This window comes from Scyliorhinus torazame, chromosome 22 (assembly GCF_047496885.1).
Source record: "Scyliorhinus torazame isolate Kashiwa2021f chromosome 22, sScyTor2.1, whole genome shotgun sequence".
In the NCBI taxonomy this organism is placed as follows: domain Eukaryota; kingdom Metazoa; phylum Chordata; class Chondrichthyes; order Carcharhiniformes; family Scyliorhinidae; genus Scyliorhinus; species Scyliorhinus torazame.
The window spans coordinates 104803526-104825605 of record NC_092728.1 but is presented as its reverse complement, the minus strand read 5'-3'; the positions used below and the strand labels follow the sequence as shown (position 1 = coordinate 104825605).

Sequence of the window (22080 nt, the reverse complement as noted above, 5' to 3'; positions counted from 1 at the left end):
TTACTGTGTAAAGGATACACAATGTACTGTGATGGTTGGCCAAAAATTTTCAATAAAATATTTTTTTTTTTTTTTAAAATGGCATTTCGCGTTTGTGCTTTCAGTTACAAATCACCATCAGCCACATAAAGTAATACCTAAATCAGTAGAGTATCTTTCTGAAAGATTTGGAACGTTCCGAGGCATCCATTTGATCTCACAGTTAGGCTCCAGCTTCAGTAGTTATCCCATGTAGGATGCAGACACAAGGGAGCTGGGTCCACTGCTCCCTTGGAGCCAGTATTCAGGATGGGTGCCAGCAAATTAATGGAGGAGGCAATTCCCAAAGCATGATGTGCCGAGACTAATTATCAGATTTCAGTCCACGTACTGGAGTCAGTCTTTCCTCAGTGAGCAGCAACAAGCAGCTTGGAATCAGAAAATTATGGGTTGAATGCCCACCCCTGAACTTGAGCACACCACCGAAACTCATGTTCAAGAGCAGTTCTGAGGGACTGCTGCACAGCTAGAAGCGATATCTTTCAGAAGAGACATTTAATCAAGGTCACATATGTCCATAGAATCCCTACAGTGCAGGAGGCTATTCAGCCCATCGAGTCTGCAAAGACCCTCTGATAGAGCACCCCACCTCGGTCAAGTCACCAGCCCGATCCCCGCAATCCGTAACCCATAACCTGCAAATCTTTGGAAACAAAGGGGCAACTTTAGCATGGCAAATCCACCGACCCTGCACTTTTTTGGACAACAAGGGGCAACCTTAGCATGGCAAATCCACCTAACCTGCACTTTTTGGGACTGTGAGAGGAAACCCAAGCAGACACGGGCTAATGTGCAAAGTCCGCATAGACAGTCACCCAAGGCCGGAATGGGCAGCACAGTGGTTAGCACTGTTGCTTCACAGAGCCAGGGACCCGGGTTCAATTCTGGCCTTGAGTCACTGTCTGTGTGGAGTTTGCACGTTCTCCCCGTGTCTACGTGGGTTTCCTCCGGGTGCTCCGGTTTCCTCCCACAGTCCAAAGATGTGCAGGTTCGGTGGATTGACTATGCTAAATTACCCCTTAGTATCCCAAAAGATGTGTAGGTTAGATTAAGGGGTTAATGGGATAGGGTGGGGGAGTGAGCTTGGGTGAAGTACTCTTTCAGAGAGTCGGTGTAGACTCGATGATCCGAATGGCCTTCTTCTGCACTGTAGGGATTCTATGAATTGAACCCGGGTCCCTGGCGCTGTGAGGCAGCAGTGCTAACCACTTTACCATTGTGCTGTCCATTCAGGTGGGCAGAAAAGTTCCCAATGGTCACTATTTCAAAGAGAAGGGATGCCTCAGACAATATTCATCCCTCAGCCTACAACAATAAACAGATTATATAACCACATCTCTCATTGCTGCTTGTGCAAAATGGCTGCTGTGTTTCCATAAATTACAACTGTGCCAGTAACAGTACATCACTGACCGTGAAACATTTCAGACATACTGAGGTTGTGAATGGCACGATATAAATAAAAGTTACTTCTATTTTGTGTTACATAGGCATTGTCCAAAGTGCGGGTCGCGACCTGCGGGAGGGTGTCGGGGGGGTCACGGAGCAATTGGTGGCAGCATTCCCATGGTGATCCCGATCGTGGAGAAGCGCAAAATGGCATTTTTATTGAGAATGTCGGCTGCTGCCGTTAAGCACCCTGTATGCAAGTGCTCTCGGCGCCAAATAATGGAGGAGAGCTTCCATTTTCTAGCTGCTAGCAAGCAAAGCAAGAGGACTGTGAAGATGAGTCATTTTCTTACAAGAAGGAGACGGCCAGAGACACAAATAGGCTGTACCTACTGGCCAGGATTTCACATCTGAATCTGCTGGAGAGCACTGCTCAGGCGAGTCCAGGGCAGGACAGAACAGTGCTAGTGTTAGCTCTGGTAGTGTTCCAGGGCCTCTGGTTAACAAAGCAGAAACTTAACAAAGTAGGATAAAGGCAAATTCTTGAGGTATGGTTTTGTCAATTGTGCCAATCCAAATAAGAATGAAAAGCCCATGTGTGTTATATGCAGAGAGGTACTGGCAAATGAGAGGAGAAGTTTCAGAGTTTGAGAGGAGTGGTGGGTGAAAATTTCCTTTTGAGGTTGAGACCCCAGAGTAAGTTATTAACTGACTCCAAATGAAAAGCCTACCACTGCTGTACCCTGCCTGTGACAGCACATTAAAAACATCCCAAAATCTCATGAGGCTGTCAGCATTCTGGAGTAGCATCTCCCAGGAGTATCCAGTGCGGAGTAACACAAGCATTTTGTTGCTATTGCCCTTCACGACAACCTACATGTGCGAGGTTGGATTTTCTGTTCTCACAAAGATGAAGACGGCACAAAGGAATGGGCTGAAGTCTGCACCTGATGTGCATTGCCCCCTCCTTCTGTGAACACGATTGGAGAGAGAGTGTCAGGACAAAGCAGGCTCCCTTTTCACATTAAACGCAAGCAAATGCGGCATGTGGTGAATGTCGGCCAGCGTGGGTCGTGAAGTTCAGCCAGCGCGAGCCCCGAAGTTCGGCTGCTTGACAAAAGTGGGTCCCAGGAGAAAAGGTTTGTAAAATACTTTTAGAAAGACAAATCTTTTGGTGTCGTGGCACAAGAAATCGATACAATGTCAATGTCCTACCTGCTTTAAACAGGATTTCCAGCCATTTTTGAGAAATTAAACAGATATCTCGGGAAATTATTCCTGATCGTCCATGTCCAAAATTCAAAATAGGACAAAGCAACAAAAGCACAAATAGCACTGATTTGCAGAGGATTTGGATTTGATTATTTGTCACGTGTACCGAGGTATTGTTCTACGTGGAGTCGAGAGATCGTTCCATACATGAAAAAAACATAGGACGTACATAAATACACAATGTAAATACATAGACTCAGGCATCGGATGAAATATACTGAGTGTAGTACTACTGGCTGGCTGTCAGAGTGACAGAAAGGGATCACAGCATTAGTTCGGCCAGCCCTGCCTAGGAGCACTGGGTGACGTCGGAGGGTAGAACAGTGTTGTTCCTACTCTGGGGTCCTGCATAAGTAATTCAGGCCAAACCGACGGGACTGGCAACTGCCACCTGCAAGCAAAACATGAGTCACGATTTGTAATTTGGGATTCAATTCGCAGTCTCCAAGGGAAAAGTCTGGGAAAGGAAATATCACACTGGACCGGAGTAGGATAATGATTGAGCATTGGCTTTTTACCCAGCATCCAGTGTTACACCAGGCCTGCAACTATTAGATATTAAAAGTGCTCCATTTCACACCACAAAAGAATTTTCTTTGCTTAAACAAAAGTGATCAAATAATCAGCTGGTCTTCCCTCGTTATGGGTGTTATTTTGGATGCATCTCAAGTTTTAAAGCTTGCAAAATGGCAAGTTTTTAAAAAACTCAAGAAAAATTACATCCTCAAACTGTTGTTGCATTTTTTGGCCAACATGTTGCCATTGGCCCAACTAATAATCAACTGAGTAAATCCAATATATTTTTTCTTTTCCGTTCCAATCTCCTCTTCCAGAATTTTCTGTTTTTATTTCAGATTTTACAACACCCGCAGTGTTAGTGTTGGTTTTACTTGTGTTAATGTTCAAGTCCCCACCACATCTCTCCCAGGAAGGCCCACCGCAAAGATCTGCTCTTCTCTCCGACAGGATTTCCACTACCTTTCTTTTAACCTTCATGGTTTGTCTGTCCCCTCACAACCCCCCCCCCCCCCCCCCCCCCCAAATCGCCCATGCCCCCCGCCCCATCCAACCCTTTCTCTGCCTCAAATCTGTTACATCTCTAACTTTTTTCCAGTTCTGGGAAAAAGTCAGAAAGCCGCACATCAACTCAGTTTCTCTCTTCACAGATACTGGCCGACCTGTTGAGTATTTCAGGCATTTTCTGCTCTCCTTGCCTCAGCCCCGCTGACATTCGATGCTGAAGCTCAGTCCCAGGTATAACAGTTTTCCCAAGTGGGCTTATCATTACTTATTTTTGCAATGGTCCTTGTTCAGGTCAGGACCCAGATGTCTGGAGAGTGCAAAGTGCTTCCTTGCTTTTGCACCACCAAATTGTCTCCCTTACCTTGGTAACAGAATTTGGAGATAAACAAAAAGTTGGATCTATGATTCTGCCTGTGGAATAAATGATACCAAGAGAAACATGGATAAGACGCTCAGAATCCAACCCAAGAAGTGTCAGTGCATAAAGGATTCATCGTGCCATGTAACACTTGTCAGTGATTGATTACGGGCCACTTGACTAGTGAGGTCACCTGACACGTAACAATGACACTGTGGGAAGTGACTTGAAGATCATTCTTTCAATTGGGTCTTTTGTAGGCACTCCTACAGGTTAAATGTGGCCCACACAGCCAGCATGAAAACTGAAAATTCTAATTTTAAAAATCACTTGAGAGCAAGGGAGAAAGATCAGCCTTCCTGTGCAAACCTCCCATGAGGGACCCTGCTAATTCTCTTCCTCCTCACTACAGCTGGTCAAAATGACATTCCAGGAATTCCTTGGCAGCTAATTGATGGGAATGCCAACTGAACACCCTGCCGGCTCCAAGTGAAAGGGAGCGCAGTTTAGGACAAAATTCTCTTCAAAGGGTTTCAACATTTTGACAAGAAAAACAAAGGTAGCGTTGCACCAATTCTGCCGTCCTGCTCATCAGCAGACTTCTTCACCCCATCATTGGTGGTCCTGCCTCCAGCTGCCTCCGCCCAAAATTTTGGAATTTCCTTCCTTAACCTATCAGCCTCTCCACCACTCTCCTCCTTGAAGACACTCCTTAATTGGCTCCTCGCTGGCTACAAAGTGCTTTGCGACGTCTCAGTCACAAGAAGCGGTCTACAAATGCGAATCTTATTTTAATGTGTTAAAGACTCTATCGCTGACTAAGCTTTCGGGCACGTGCCTGAGATTGCTTTAAATGTCTCGGTGTCAAATTATGTTTGATTACGCTTCCATGAGGAAACTGGAGACATTCTACTATGCTAAACGTGCTATACAACTGTAATTAGTTATTTAAGCACACCTCACATTCCAGCATAGTATGTAATCAAAGTCCCAAAACATTACCTATTCAAACTGCTACAAGACTCTGGATAAAGGTGTAACTTTCCCCCACGTTCACCAAATAACCAATAGATGCTTAAACACAAACTTCAATAAAGGAAGATTAGCACAGAAGGCGAGTGAAATCTGAAATAAAAAGCAGAAAATGTTGGATAATATACTACGATCATCCAGTTAAAACTGTGAGAAAGAAACAAAGTTAACCTTGGCTGAAATGGTCACAGACCTGTAAATGTTGATTTTATTTTGCTCTCTACAATAAGTTGCCTGACCTGTTGAGTGTTTCCAACATTCTCGGTTTATATTTATCAAAGGAACATCGACCAACTTGGGGTTCCTGCCCTCAACTTTCTGCTACAACCCTCTAATAATTCCTTCAGGGGGAAGAAAGAGGCTGTAATATATCCAGTACCTGCCTCAATATTAATAACTCACCCGTGCCACAAAATAATGGAGGATGCTTTCTCAATACAACAGGTTTTTAGCTAATTTTACTCTATGGGCCATGATTTGAAGGTCAAATATTGAATGCACTTGACACTTCAGTACCTGGAAGTTGGTTTAGCTCAGTTGGTTGGACAGCTAGTTTGCGATGCAGGTTCAATTCCCATACTGGCTGAGGTTATTCATGAAGGCCCCACCTTCTCAATTGAGGTGCGGTAATCCTCAGGTTAAATCACCACCAATCAGCTCTCCTTCTCCAAGGGGAAAGCAGCCTATGGTCATCTGGTCTATGGCGACTTTACTTACTTTACCAGGAAGTCACTGTAGTCAGATAACGCAAAGATCCTTCGACAATACCTTTCAAACCCACAACCTCTACCACCTTAAAGAACAAAGGCAGCAGATACACCTGCAAATTCCCCTCCAAACCGTACACCATTCTGACGTGGGACTATATCCCTGTTCACTGTTGCTGGGTCAAAACTTTGGAACTCCCTTTCTAACAGCACTGTGTGGATGTTCCTACAACACAAGGACAGCAGCAATGTAAGAAGGTGGCTCACCATCACCTTCTCAAGGACATTTAGGGACGGGCAACAAATGCTGGCCTTGCCAGCAATATCCACAGCCCATGAAAGAATAAATAAATTAAAATTTCTCACATTAGACTGGGGATCTTGAAGCTGATGCTTAGTCAGCATTGCCATTCATGGCTTTCGTTTCTTGCTCCTAAATAAAGTGCACATGGTGGGAATGCCATTCCTGGGTCAGGGAGGGGGAAATGGGTCAGTGCCCTCATCAGTGCCAGTGGTGTCTGACTGATATGCATTGTATGAATTGCCAGGTGAGGGCAAAATCAGGTTCATAGCAAATATTTGGTTGATAGTCAAATAAGCAGTGGACACTCCAGTCTCAAAAAGTCACACATGAAGGAGGACTCCTTAAATACAGCATTGGAGGTTTGCTGGTTCACAGTACGAGCTCTAATTTTCAGGTGCACCATGAAGGACAGAGGGTTTTAGGGAAAGGAGTAAAACACCCATTATGCCTTGAAGTTTCTTTCTATCCTACTCTCTTTAACTCTGAAACTCAACCGCATGGCCATATAACAGAGCTTCAAGGCAATGGTTTGGATTTCTTCATTGTTTTCCACTCATGGATATATGAAGTATCTTGAGCCTTAAACATTAAAGACATTTTATACATATGCAAGTTGTCTTTTTCATTATTGATGGCAGGTAAACTCAACCTTCAGGGCAGCAGGTTGGCACAGTGCTTATCACTGCTGCCTCACGGCGCCAAGGACCCGGGTTCGATCGCAGCCCCGGGTCACTGTCCACGTGGACTTTGCACATTCTCCCCATGTCTGCGTGGGTCTCCCCACCCCCCAACCCAAGGATGTGCAAGGTAGGTGGACTGGCTATGCTAAATTGCCCCTTAATTGGGAAAGAAAGAATTGGGTACTCTTAATTTTTTTTTTTAAACTCAACAGTTGTCGCAGGGTCACAGAAATCTGCCAGTATCTAAACACCACGGCCACTTTTTTAAACCAAGAGAACAAGGTTACCAAATGGCAATTCTATTTCTCTGAGCCTCCAATCAATGCACAAAAGTTGAACAAGAGATCCAATACTTCCACAAGGTAGAGGTTGGAAGCTACATTAACAGTGGTTGAGGCAGAGGATGCAAACTCATCAGGGTTAAATAATGTAAGGTGGAAGAAAACTCATCTGAAACATCAGCAGTTGGGACAAATGGTCTGTTTCTACTTTGTGAATACGATGACTTGTCATTTGTGCTGGAGAGAAGAGCAATTGTGTGCCAAATTGCAGCTTCTAATCAGCTGGACAAGTACACGTTGAACTAACTTAAGCTGGCGTTTGTACGTGGGGGCTCGTTTAGGGGACTGATATTTCTATCAGTTATCTGGTCATACTTACACAGATCGGCGGACAAGGCGAAATTAAATATTTTATTCTTCCATCCATGCTCCAAACTTATCTAAAACTTGTGAAATGTGCTCAGAACAACAATAAAAAAGACAATTTCCCTCTCGTTAAATCAAAGGATTGAAGGCTGACAGTAACTGCTCGTGTTGTTTTGGAAAGTATCTAGACAAGGCTATCTTCTGCATTACCCACTCTCTGGTTCCTGCTTCCAAGGTCTTTGCTTAACATTCAGAAATTACGGCTGTATGTCATAGAATCCCTACAGTTCAGAAGTGTTTAGCCCATTGATTCTGCACTGGCCCTTGCTCCGATAGAGCACCCTACCTAGGCCCAACTCCAGCCCCCATCCCCGTAACACCACCTAACCTTTTGGGCAATATTTGCACGGCCAATCCACCTAACCTGCACACCTTTGGGCTGTGGGAGGAAACCCACGCAGACACGGGGAGAAAAGGCAAACTCCACACAGACAGTGACCCAGGCTGGAATTGAACCCGGGTGCCTGGCACTGAGGCAGCAGTGCTAACCACTCTGCCACCCCAGGTTACAAATTATACTCGGAAACGTGGACTGTTGACAGGAGCACTTCAAATTGAAAATTGAAAAGTGCTTCAAATTGAAAAGGAGAAATACAGTTCTCTAAATGTTTTTTCAAAAAGGTTTTTTAAAAAGTGTTGAGATGGAACAATACACAATTTAAACACCAAGTATCTATTTCTTCTACAGTCATGTTAGTGGCTCTTAATCATCCTGGATGGAACCCCACACATTCATTTCTTGTAAAACTAATTACCTTCCTGGTTAATTTCGCAAAAAGATGGAGGAAGAGAAAAACATTAACAAGATATAAGCAAGATCCACCAAAAGATTTTCAGCACATTTTTGAATAAGCACAAGTGCACCACAAATACAATATCACAAAACGTGGTCACTGTTGGTACCTACGGGGTCAAATTTGAAACATAAGAACATAAGAACAAGGAGCAGGAGTAGGCCATCTGGCCCCTCAAGCCTGCTCCACCATTCAATGAGATCATGGCTGATCTTTTGTGGACTCAGCTCCACTTTCCGGCCCGAACACCATAACCCTTAATCCCTTTATTCTTCAAAAAATTATCTATCTTTATCTTGAAAATATTCAATGAAGGAGCCTCTACTGCTTCATTGGTCAACGAATTCCACAGATTCACAACCCTTTGGGTGAAGAAGATCCTCCTAAACTCAGTCCTAAATCAACTTCCCCTTATTTTGAGGCTATGCCCCCTAGTTCTGCTTTCACCCACCACTGGAAACAACCTGCCCGCATCTATTCTATCTATTCCCTTCATAATTTTATATGTTTCTATAAGATCCCCCCTCATCCTTCTAAATTCCAACGAGTACAGTCCCAGTCTACTTAACCTCTCCTCGTAATCCAACCCCTTCAGCTCTGGGATTAACCTAGTGAATCTCCTCTGCACACCCTCCAGTGCCAGTACGTCCTTTCTCAAGTAAGCAGACCAAAACTGAACACAATACTCCAGGTGTGGCCTCACTAACACCTTATACAATTGCAGCATAAACCCCCTAGTCTTAAACTCCATCCCTCTAGCAATGAAGGACAAAATTCCATTTGCCTTCTTAATCACCTGTTGCACCTGTAAACCAACTTTTTGCGACTCATGCACGAGGTCTCTCTGCACAGCAGCATGTTTTAATATTTTATCATTTAAATAATAATCCCTTTTGCTGTTATTCCTACCAAAATGGATAACCTCACATTTGTCAACATTGTATTCCATCTGCCAGAACCTAGCCCATTCACTTAGCCTAGCCAAATCCCTCTGCAGACTTCCAGTATCCTCTGCACTTTTTGCTTTACCACTTATCTTAGTGTCGTCTGCAAACTTGGACACATTGCCCTTGGTCCCCAACTCCAAATCATCTATGTAAATTGTGAACAGTTGTGGGCCCAACACTGATCCCTGAGGGACACCACTAGCTACTGATTGCCAACCAGAGAAACACCCATTAATCCCCACTCTTTGCTTTCTATTAATTAACCAATCCTCTATCCATGCGACTACTTTCCCCTTAATGCCATGCATCTTTATCTTATGCAGCAACCTTTTGTGTGGCACCTTTCAAAGGCTTTCTGGAAATCCAGATATACCACATCCATTGGCTGCCCGTTATCTACCGCACTGGTAATGTCCTCAAAAAATTCCACTAAATTAGTTAGGCACGACCTGCCCTTTATGAACCCATGCGTCTGCCCAATGGGACAATTTCCATCCAGATGCCTCGCTATTTCTTCCTTGATGATAGATTCCAGCTCTTCCCTACTACCGAAGTTAAGCTCACTGGCCTATAATTACCCGCTTTCTGCCTACTTCCTTTTTTAAACAGTGGTGTCACGTTTGCGAATTTCAAATCCGACAGGACCACCCCAGAGTCTAGTGAATTTTGGTAAATTATCACTAGTGCATTTGCAATTTCCCTAGCCATCTCTTTTAGCACTCTGGGATGCATTCCATCAGGGCCAGGAGACTTGTCTACCTTTAGTCCCATTAGCTTGCCCATCACTACTTCCTTGGTGATAACAATCCTCTCAAGGTCCTCACCTGTCATAGCTTCATTTTCATCAGTCACTGGCATGTTATTTGTGTCTTCCACTGTGAAGACTGACCCCAAAAACCTGTTCAGTTCCTCAGCCATTTCCTCATCTCCCATTATTAAATCTCCCTTCTCATCCTCTAAAGGACCAATATTTACCTTAGCCACTCTTTTTTGTTTTATAGATTTGTAGAAACTTTTACTATCTGTTTTTATATTCTGAGCAAGTTTACTCTCATAATCTATCTTACTCTTCTTCATAGCTTTTTTAGTAGCCCCCTAAAGATTTCCCAGTCCTCTAGTCTCCCACCAATCTTTGCTACTTTGTATGCTTTTTTCCTTCAATTTGATACTCTCCCTTATTTCCTTAGATATCCACGGTCGATTTTCTCTCTTTCTACCGTCCTTCCTTTTTGTTGGTATAAACCTTTGCTGAGCACTGTGAAAAATCGCTTGGAAGGTTCTCCACTGTTCCTCAACTGTTTCACCATAAAGTCTTTGATCCCAGTCTACCTTAGCTAGTTTTTCTCTCATCCCATTGTAATCTCCTTTGTTTAAGCACAAAACACTAGTGCTTGATTTTACCTTCTCACCCTCCATCTGTATTTTAAATTTCACCATATTGTGATCGCTCCTTCCGAGAGGATCCCTAACTATGAGATCCGGAATCAATCCTGTCTCATTACACAGGACCAGATCTAGGACCGCTTGTTCCCTCGTAGGTTCCATTACATACTGTTCTAGGAAACTATCGCGGATACATTCTATAAACTCCTCCTCAAGGCTGCCTTGGCCGACCTGGTTAAACCAATCGACATGTAGATTAAAATCCCCCATAACTCACTTCCGGGTGCGGCTATGCAGAGCTAGGTCGCATATTCGGCAGCTCCTGCTTGGAACGGACTTTTGGGCTCTTTTACAGGGCCCCCACGGCATTTGTTTGACATTTCCCGGTGTGGGAAGAAGGCGGCAATATTCCCCCGACAGTGTCCCCCAGGAAGGGTATGTCTCTTGGTTGCCAGACACACGCAGAAACAGTGAAAGATTTGGCTGCAACTACAGGATAAACAGGGCCTCTTCCAGCATGCAGGCGGGGGAAGGGCAAGCTTAAAGCTGCAAGCTGACCTGAGGGCCTGTATCAAAGGTGAATTCTAGCAGCAGAGGGAACAACTGTGAAAAGACCTCATCAAGGCCACTGAAGGGACTTCCGGTTGCGGTGATGCCTAGCTAGCCGCACGCTTCGGCGGCTCCAGCTCCGACGGACCTTCGGGCTCTTTTAAGAGCCTCAACGGGGAATTTTTCGACGACGCAACCCGGTGTGGGGCGTGTGAGAAGGGAGTCCCCCCCCAAACGAAGGAGGAAAAAACCGGCGGCGGCGGCTGCAGCGCGAGGAATCGTCGACCAAAGGGTCAGAAAGAGAGAAGTACAAGATGGCGGCGGAGAAAGCGCAGGCGACATGGGGGCCTGAGCATGAAATTGTGAGACGGTGCGTGGAGCTGCTGAAGAGGGAGGTGCTGACCCCGTTGCTACAGGCAATTGAGGGGCTCAAGGAGACATTAAAGACCCAGGAGACAGAGCTCCGTGTGGTGGAGCAGAAGGTGACAGATATTGAGGACGAGATCCTGGGCCTGGCGGTTAAGACACAGACGCACGAGGCACTTCATAAAAAGTGTACTGAAAGGATCGAAGCCCTAGAAAATGGAGCGCGAAGGAAGAACCTTCGGATACTGGGTCTCCCTGAGGGTGTGGAAGGAGTGGACTGTGGAGCGTACGCAAGTACGATGCTGAGCTCACTGATGGGTGCTGAGGCCCCTACGGGCCCCTTGGAGGTGGAGTGGGCAAATCGGATTCCGGCGAGAAGACCAAAAGCGGGAGAACCACCCAGGGCGATAATCGTGCGATTTTACCGCCTTAAGGATAGAGAAGAGGTCCTGAGATGGGCTAAAAAGGTGCGGAGTAGCAGATGGGAGAATGCAGTGGTACGGGTATACCAGGATTGGAGTGCGGAGGTGGCGAGAAGGAGGGCGAGCTTCAACCGAGCCAAAGAGGTGTTGCATAAAAGGAAGGTGAAGTTCGGGATGCTGCAGCCGGCAAGACTATGGGTCACGTATCAGGAGAGACACCATTATTTCGAGACGGCGGAGGAAGCATGGACCTTCATCAAAGAAGAGAAATTGGATCGGAACTGAGGGACTGATGCTGCAGGAAATGTTATTGTTAATGTTACGGTGGAAGTTAATTGAGAAGTAAACAGGGAAGGGGGGAGACATTGGGGAAATGTGGGCGCCGGTGAGGGGGGAAAGACGGGACATAGTTGGAGAATGGGGAAGGGGAGGGGGAGGGGAAAGGGAGCTGCGCCATAAGAGGCGGGTCAGGTAAAGGGATGTTCCCGCACCAGAAAGAATAAGGCGGGAAGACAGGCGCAAGGCGGATGGGAGTTCCCCACATGGGGGGGGTCGAGGAGTGAGCAGGAGTAGCCGGGGTCAGTTGAAGTCAGCTGACTTACGGAAGTAATATGGGGGGAGCAATCAAGCTAGAAAGAGATCTAGCGGGGAGGGGAGGAGGGAGGGAGAAGGGGGGGGGGGACAACTGGGTTGCTGCTGCGGAAATCCAAAAGGAAATGGCTAAAGAGTGGGTGGGCGGGGATGGTGTGCGACGCTGGGGGAGCGAGCGGGAGCGTGGAGGCGGGATATGGGACTGGCCTAGAGAAGGTAATGGCTAGTCGACACGGGAGGGGGGCAGGTAGCCCCCTAGTGAGGCTGATCACGTGGAACGTGAGAGGCCTGAACGGACCGATAAAAAGGGCCCGAGTGCTCGCGCATTTGAAAGGACTAAGGGCAGACGTGGTTATGCTCCAAGAGACGCACCTAAAGGTGGCGGACCAAGTTAGGCTAAGGAAAGGATGGGTGGGACAGGTGTTCCACTCAGGACTGGACGCAAAGAATAGAGGGGTGGCCATTTTGGTGGGGAAACAGGTCGCATTTGAAGCAAAGAACATCGTAGCAGATAGCGGAGGTAGATATGTAATGGTGAGTGGCAGGCTGGAGGGAATGGAGGTCGTGTTGGTTAACGTGTATGCCCCAAACTGGGACGATGCGGGATTTATGAGACGGATGCTGGGGCGTATACCGGACCTGGAGGTAGGAAACTTGATTTTAGGAGGGGACTTTAATACGGTGCTGGACCCGGGGCTAGATAGATCCAGCTCAAGGACCGGAAGAAGGCCGGCAGCGGCCAAGGTACTTAAGGGGTTTATGGACCAAATGGGGGGAGTGGATCCATGGCGATTTCTTAGACCTAGGGCTAGGGAGTATTCCTTCTTCTCCCATGTCCATAAAGTGTACTCCCGGATAGATTTTTTTGTTTTGGGAAGGTCGTTGATCTCTAGGGTGGAAGAAGCTGAGTACTCAGCCATAGCGGTTTCGGATCATGCCCCACATTGGGTGGACCTGGAATTAGGAGAGGAAAGGGAGCAGAGAACACTCTGGCGATTAGATGTGGGACTGATGGCGGATGAGGGAGTGTGTGCAAGAGTGCGGGGGTGTATTGAGAGATACCTGGAGGTCAATGACGACGGCGAGGTCCCTGTGGGAGTGGTATGGGAAGCACTAAAAGCGGTGGTCAGAGGAGAGCTGATCTCCATTGGGGCCCACAAAAGGAAAACAGAGGCCAAGGAAAGGGAAAGATTACTGGGGGAGATTTTAAGGGTGGATAGGGAATTTGCAGAGACCCCGGAGGAGGAATTGTACAGGGAGAGGAGACGACTCCAGACGGAATTTGACCTTCTGACCACCAGAAAGGCGGAGGTACTGTGGAGGAAGGCACAGGGGAGGAGGTATGAATATGGGGAAAAGGCGAGTCGCCTGTTGGCTCATCAATTGCGAAAGAGGGCAGCAGCGAGGGAAATAGGAGGAATTAGAGACGAAAGGGGAGACACGGTGCGAAGGGCAGGAAAGATAAATGAGGTGTTCAAGACCTTCTATGAGGAACTGTATAGGTCTCAACCCCCAGAGGGAGAGGAGGGGATGCGGCAGTTCCTGGACCAATTGAGGTTCCCGAAAGTGGAGGAGCGGGGGGTGGTAGGCCTGGGGGCACCGATTGGGGTGGACGAGGTTATTAAGGGACTGGGAAGCATGCAAGCAGGGAAGGCCCCAGGACCAGACGGGTTCCCGGTGGAGTATTACAGAAAATATGTGGACTTGTTGGCCCCGTTGATGGTGAGGACGTTCAATGAGGCCAGGAAAGGGGGGACTCTACCCCCGACGATGTCGGAGGCGACGATATCGTTAATTTTGAAGAGGGATAAAGATCCGTTGCAGTGCGGGTCCTATAGACCCATTTCATTGTTGAACGTGGACGCCAAATTGTTGGCAAAGGTACTGGCATCGAGGATAGAGGACTGTGTCCCGGGGGTGGTGCACGAAGACCAGACAGGGTTCGTAAAAGGGAGACAACTGAATGTTAACGTGCGACGACTATTAGGGGTGATAATGATGCCCCCAGTGGAGGGGGAGGCAGAAATAGTGGCGGCAATGGACGCAGAGAAGGCATTTGATAGGGTGGAGTGGGAGTATTTATGGGAAGTGTTAAGGAGGTTTGGGTTTGGGAACGGGTTTATTAGCTGGGTTAGACTTCTTTATGGGGCTCCAACGGCAAGCGTAGTTACAGGTCGACATAGATCGGAGTATTTCCGACTATATAGGGGAACAAGACAGGGGTGCCCGCTGTCTCCATTGTTGTTCGCGTTGGCAATTGAACCTCTGGCCATGGCGTTGAGAGACTCCAGGAAATGGAGAGGGGTGATTAGAGGGGGAGAAGAACACCGAGTCTCGTTATATGCGGATGACCTATTGTTATACGTGTCGGACCCAGCGGGGGGAATGATAGAGGTTATGCGAATTTTGAGGGGGTTCGGGGATTTCTCGGGGTATAGGCTAAACATGGGGAAGAGTGAATTATTTGTGATACATCCAGGGGACCAGAGTAGAGAGATAGAAGGCTTGCCTCTAAGGAAAGTGGAAAGAAACTTCCGATACCTGGGGATTCAGATCGCTAGGAGCTGGGGAACCTTGCACAGACTTAATCTGACACGGTTGGTAGAACAAATGGAGGAGGACTTCAAGAGGTGGGACATGCAGCCTCTATCGCTGGCGGGCAGGGTGCAAGCAATTAAGATGATGGTCCTCCCGAGGTTCTTATTTGTATTTCAATGTCTCCCTATACTAATCACTAAGACCTTTTTTAATAAAATAGACAGGAGCATCACGAGCTTCGTGTGGGCAGGGAAAGTTCCGAGAGTAAGGAGGGGGTTCCTTCAGCGTAGTAGGGACAGAGGAGGATTGGCACTACCGAACTTGGGCGATTACTATTGGGCCGCCAATGTGGCAATGATACGTAAATGGATGATGGAGGGTGAGGGAGCGGCGTGGGAAAGACTGGAGAGAAAGTCCTGTAAAGGGACGAGTTTAGAGGCGCTGGTGACGGCGCCGCTACCGATCTCACCTAAAAAGTTTACCACGAACCCGGTGGTGGCGGCAACATTGAATATCTGGGGACAGTGGAGGCGACAGAGAGGGGTGCGGGGAGCCCTGGTGGGGTCCCCAATCAGGAACAACCATAGGTTCGCCCCAGGAAGAATGGATGGAGGATTTCAGAGCTGGTTCCAGTTGGGAATTAGGAGGGTGGGAGATTTATTTATAGATGGGACTTTTGCGAGCTTGGGAGCATTGGAGGAAAAGTATAAGTTGCCCCGGGGAAATTTCTTGAGATATATGCAGGTGAGGGCATTTACTAGACAACAGGTGAGGGAATTTCCATTGCTCCCGACACAGGGGATACAGGACAGGGTGCTTTCAGGGGTGTGGGTCGGAGAGGGCAAGGTGTCAGAGATTTACCGAGAGATGAGGGAAGAGGGGGAGGAGTCGGTGGGCGAACTAAAAGGAAAGTGGGAAGAAGAACTAGGGGAGGAGATAGAGGAGGGTATGTGGGCTGATGCCCTAAGCAGGGTAAATTCCTCTTCCTCATGCGCCAGGCTTAGCCTGATTCAATTTAAGGTGCTACATAGAGCACACATAACGGGAGCAAGATTGAGCAGGTTCTTTGGAGTGGAGGACAAATGTGGGAGGTGTGGCGGGAGCCCGGCAAACCACGCACATATGTTTTGGGCATGCCCGGCACTGGAAGGGTATTGGAAGGGAGTGACGGGAGTGATTTCGCGGGTGGTGAGGGCCCGGGTCAAACCAGGCTGGGGGTTAGCTCTATTTGGAGTTGCGGAAGAGTCGGGAGTGCAGGAGGCGAAAGAGGCCGACGTTGTGGCCTTTGCGTCCCTAGTAGCCCGGCGCAGGATCCTACTCATGTGGAAGGAGGCGAAACCCCCCGGACTGGAGGCCTGGGTAAATGATATGGCGGGGTTCATTAAACTGGAGCAGATAAAGTTTGCCCTGAGAGGATCGGCTCAAGGGTTCACCAGGCGGTGGCAGCCATTTCTCGACTACCTAGGGGAACGTTAGAGGGAAGACAGATGACCAGCAGCAGCAACCCAGGGGGAGGGGGGGGGGGGGAGGGGGGGTTTAGTTTAGGTCAAAGATAAAGGGGTTTTTGTTACTTGTGTATTGTTTAAAATTTCTGTATTGTTATTGTTGCGTTTGCTTTGTAAGAGGGGAAAAATTGTTGTTTGGGAAAAAATTTTCAATAAAACATTTATAAAAAAAAAAAAAAAAAAAAAAAAAAAAAAAAAAATCCCCCATAACTGCTGTACCATTTCTACATGCATCAGTTATTTCTTTGTTTATTGCCTGCCCCACCATAATGTTATTATTTGGTGGCCTATAGACTACTCCTATCCGTGACTTTTTCGCCTTACTATTCCTGTGGTGGCTAGCACTGCTGCATCACGGCGCCAAGGTCCCGGGTTCAATCCCGGCCCTGGGTCACTGTCCGTTGGAATTTGCACTGGGTCTCATCCTCACGACCGAAAAGGATGTGGTTAGATGGATTGGCCACGTTAAATTTCCCCTTAATTGGAAAGAAAATAATTGTATTCTCTAAATTTATTTTCTTTTTAAATTTGAAACATGCAACAATTCTTGCTGCAGGCATGATCCATTATTGCACCTATCTGTGGCTATGTGTAAGCTATCCATCCACCTGTAATTCTCACTTGGTGCACATACTATTTCACGGTTTGATAAATTGAGTAAACCAAGAGAAACTCTTTTTGGTGGCAGAAAGGTCAGTAACCAGAGGACACAGATTTAAGGTGATTGGCAAAGGAACCAGAGGTGACACGAGAAAACGTGCTTTTTTCACGTTTTTCAGCAAGTTGTTGTGATCGGGAAAGTGCTGCCTGAAAGAGCAATGGACGTCAATTCAATAGTAACATTCAAAAGAGAATCAGATAAATAATGAACGGGAAAAAAAATTATGGCGAAAAAGCAACAAACCAAAGAGTGAGCACAAGACATAATGGGTTGAATGTCCTCCTACAGTGCTGTAATATCCTATGAAATGAAAATGAAACTCGCTTATTGCCACAAGTCGGCTTCAATGAAGTTACTGTGAAAAGCCCCTAGTCGCCACATTCCGGCGCCTGCTCGGGGAGGCTGTTACGGGAATTGAACCGTGCTGCTGGCCTGCCTTGGTCTGCTTTCAAAGCCAGCGATTTAGCCCTGTGCTAAACAGCCCCTAATGGTGTTATTAAGGGTGGGCATACTGGTGATTAACGTTGGCTAACTGTAGGAGTAAATCATTTCCTATTATGTAACGCAGTGCATAGTCGCTGAGAAAGGCTCAGAAGAAGCAAAAGTAAAATAGATTTTTAAAAGAGCGTTGGGTCGGAGAGGGAAGTTGGGAGAATAACGGTAAGGAAGGGATTGAGCACCAGAGAGGTGTTGGAAGAGTTTTCACAGATTTTAAGTCTTGGGACACTGTTGAGCTTCTTAGGATTGAGAAAGAGAAGCATTTGGCATGGCTTTTCCAATCATTCTACTGGTTACAGCAGTACAAAGAGCAAAACTACACAAACCACGAAGGCACTAACTTCCATCGGAATGGCCCAGTTAGCCAATATCAGCCTAAAAGGTTTAGAGCAGCTACAATTTGCCGTAGCTACCCTGGATGAGTAAAGGGAATGTTAGTCAGGGATTCCATTCCTTATTACTATCCAGGGACACTTGCTGGAAGTGTGCAGCTGTGCGTGTTAGTCAATGACAGGATCAGACTTGGCCGTGGTAATATCCAGTCTTCTCCCTCCCCAATCTATTCCACTGCCCCACATTCTAAAGACCACTTCAGCAGGTGACCGCAAGATTCATCATCATGCACTAACAAATAGCATTCCAGGGAGTCACCAGCCCTAGGGAGGGATGGGATAGTAAGAAAATGGGTAGGGGAACAACATTTGGCACAAAAATTGAAATTGAGCTTTTTGGAAGCAGTTTTAGCAATGAAGGAAATGTGGGAATTCCATTTGTGTTCAATGTCTCCACTGAGGCCAAGAATGTCGACAAATGAAATGAAGGGCATCAGTCAAGCATCAATTACAGAGTTCTAGTAATGAGCATCGTGGCAGACAGCATGTGCTGAGAATCAAACTCTTTGATTTGACAACAGCAACACTTGAATTTATTCCTTGCTGATAAGGGAAGTGGAACAGGTTATTTAACTTGGCTTTAGAAAGAAAGGCTAACCATTTACACTGTGCCATAGCACTCTCAAATAAAATCTGAGTGCTCCAGATACAATGAACTACTTTGAAGTGAAGGGACTGTTGTCATCTAGGCAAATACATCACAAACAGGTCCCTGAAACAACATGATAAACGTCTTGATAATCTGGTTTTTGAGAAATATTAGCCAGGATATAGATTTCCCTGCTCTTCTCTGAAATACCGCTGTGCAATCTGTCACTCCCCCTCTGATGGGGCAGCACTCCCTCAACACTGCACTGGGAGTGCCAGCCTGGAAAGTACACTGAAGTTTGGAGTGGGACTTGGGGGGCCTACAACTCGGTTATGAACCACTGAAACATTTGACATCTGCATCGTTCAAACAAGTCATTGCTCAGGGCGGCACGGTGGCGCAGTGGGTTAGCACTGCTGTCTCCGGCGCTGAGGACCCGGGTTCGATCCTGGCTCCGGGTCACTGTCCGTGTGGAGTTTGCACATTCTCCCAGTTTCTGCTTGGGTTTCACCCTCAAAACCCAAAGATGTGCAGGGTGGGTGGATTGGCCATGCTAAATTGCCCCTGAATTGAAAAAAATAATTGGGTACTCTAAATTTATTTTTAAAAGTTTTATAATACTTCCTCCTGTATATAAATGTAAACTCCAGCACATTAATTTGAACTGTACAGTTCAATCACACAGCCAGTGACGAACTTCTATTTAACCGATTGACCGGAGCAGTTCACCAATCTAGAACCTCATTTCCTGGCACTGCATTAAACAGATCAATTCCTAAGATACGTACACAGCAACTTGCATATTCCTGCAATTGCCCAATAAAATTCCTAATCACATATCCAAAAAACCTACACTTGCCATTCGCTTGCATTTAGGAGCCACTTCAAAGCAGGTTTTAAACAGTACTTAACAAACAGAATTGCTGGATCAATTGTTCCAACATGCTAAAGGTATGTTTGTAATGTACATGTAATAAACGCTTATGGGTAGAATTTTACATTCCCTGCCAATGGGTTTGTAGACAAGAGAGTCACCGCAACATTCTTCGGATGGCACTCCCATTCGACTCCCCCACTCTCCGACCTCCACAAATTTTACAGTGAGGCGGACAAGACCTAGACGAGCCTGCCTACCCTTGCCCCAGCTGAGGCCCTAAGTGGCCAATTAATGAGAGTTTCCCACCAGCCTTATTTTCAGGCTGGCAGGAAGAGCAGCCCCACCCCCCCCTCTCCACCAACACCGCTCCTCCCACACACCCCCAACCTCACTTCCCCTGCTAGTCCCAAGACCCCCAAACTGACCTGTTCCAGGTCTCCCGAGTCTTGCGCTCAGCAGCTCAGAGGTGTAACTTCCTCCTGACTGTGGGGCAGAAGTCCCACTTCCCGTCAATTAACACTCACCGCAGCATTCATGGCTGTGGGACAACCGTTATCATCTCCTCGGATGGCAGGAAGAGAGGTCCCACCATCCTAAAAATCCTGGCCTCCAACTTATGTCAGTTTCAAATTCCTAGGGGTGCACATCATCAAAAATCTGTCCAGGTCCACCCACGTCAACGCTACCACCAAGAAAGCACAACAGCGCCTATACTTACTCAGGAAACTAAGGAAATTCGGCATGTCCACATTGACTCTTACCAACTTTTACAGATGCACCATAGAAAGCATCCTATCGGGCTGCATCACAGCCTGGTATGGCAACTGCTCGGCCCAGGACCGCAAGAAACTTCAGAGTCGTGAACACCGCCCAGTCCATCACACGAACCTGCCTCCCATCCATTGACTCCATCTACACCTCCCGCTGCCTGGGGAAAGCAGGCAGCATAATCAAAGATCCCTCCCACCCGGCTTACTCACTCTTCCAACTTCTTCCATCGGGCAGGAGATACAGAAGTCTGAAAACACGCACGAACAGACTCAAAACAGCTTCTTCCCCACTGTCACCAGACTCCTAAATGACCCTCTTATGGACTGATTTCATTAACACTACACCCTGTATGCTTCATCCGATGCCAGTGCTTATGTAGTTACATTGTATATGTTGTGTTGCCCTATTATGTATTTTCTTTTATTCCCTTTTCTTCTCATGTACTTAATGATCTGTTGAGCTGCTCGCAGAAAAATACTTTTTACTGTACCTCGGTACACGTGACAATAAACAAATCCAATCCAATCCAATCTAATATGGATTACAGTGGTTTTATTAATGTCAAACACACGGCACAATGCTGACCAATAAAAGTAAAAGAATTGAAACATGTTACAGCTAAAACAGCTTAAAGTACTGCGATGGCAGAGAGCTGGTGGATTGACAACTACAATACGAGACTGTAGGATTCAGCCTAGCGAGCTGAGTTTTAATCAGACTCGTCTGACATCTTTGTACGAGGACGACACAGCGAATGGGGAGCAGTGACTTTATTGGGCTTTTGTGGTATCATCTGAGAAAACAAGAGTGCAGAAGGAAGGCATCCTCCCCTGCAATAGGGGTGGTGTCACCAGAATGTGGACCATGCTGTTACGGATCGATCCACCGCCCCTTCACCTCCAGACAGAAAAGTTCAGTGTGACCTTTGAGGATGAAACTTGGGAGGAAGAGAACGGGGGAAAACACAAATTTCAAAAGAAGAATTTAAAACAAAGAATCAAATCAATCACATATTTAGTTCCATATCCATCAACCTCGCGTAAAGGCCTCGTCACAGATGTAGGTCGTCGCTTTTCACAGAAGTCACTAGCTTTTTCTGCTCTCTGATTTTATAGCTGCTCCTTCTGAATCCTGTAAACATCCACTCGCTGTGCTACCCCTGCAGTTGGACTGTCACATTTCAGTGAAGTTTATGTTGCTGCCTGCAAGTCAATGGGCAAGAAACATAGAAACTAGGAGTAGATAATTTGTCCCCTAGAACCTGCTCCGCCATTCAACATGATTATGGCTGATCCTCTATCTCAATGCCATACTCCAGCCCTCTCCCCAAACCCCTTGATGCCCTGGTGTCTAGAAATCTGTACATTTCCTTCTTAAATATGTTGTGACTTAGCCTCCACAGCCTTCAGTGGTAGTGAATTGCACAGGTTTATCACACCGTGCAGAAATTTCCCCCAATCTCAATCTTAAATGGCCTGATATCTACCCTGAAATTTTGAAAGCTTGTTCTAGACCCCTCCACCCTGCCAGGGAGAACATCACCCCTGCATCCAGTCTATCCAGCACTGTCAGAATGAGATCCCCTCTCATTTTTCTAAGCTCCAGTGAATACAGGCCTAGTGGACCCAGTCTCTCCTCCTCAAACAAAGGTGAAAAGCACAAGAAAAATTGTTAAATGAACTTGCA

General features: G+C 46.7%; 1 protein-coding gene across 5 annotated transcripts in view; it reads right to left on the bottom strand.

The window, feature by feature from the left end:
• The window catches only part of abl1 (c-abl oncogene 1, non-receptor tyrosine kinase), a 229113-nt gene that overhangs the window by 101701 nt on the left and 105332 nt on the right, over positions 1-22080 (bottom strand). The gene's annotated exons all lie outside the window — the stretch shown is intronic.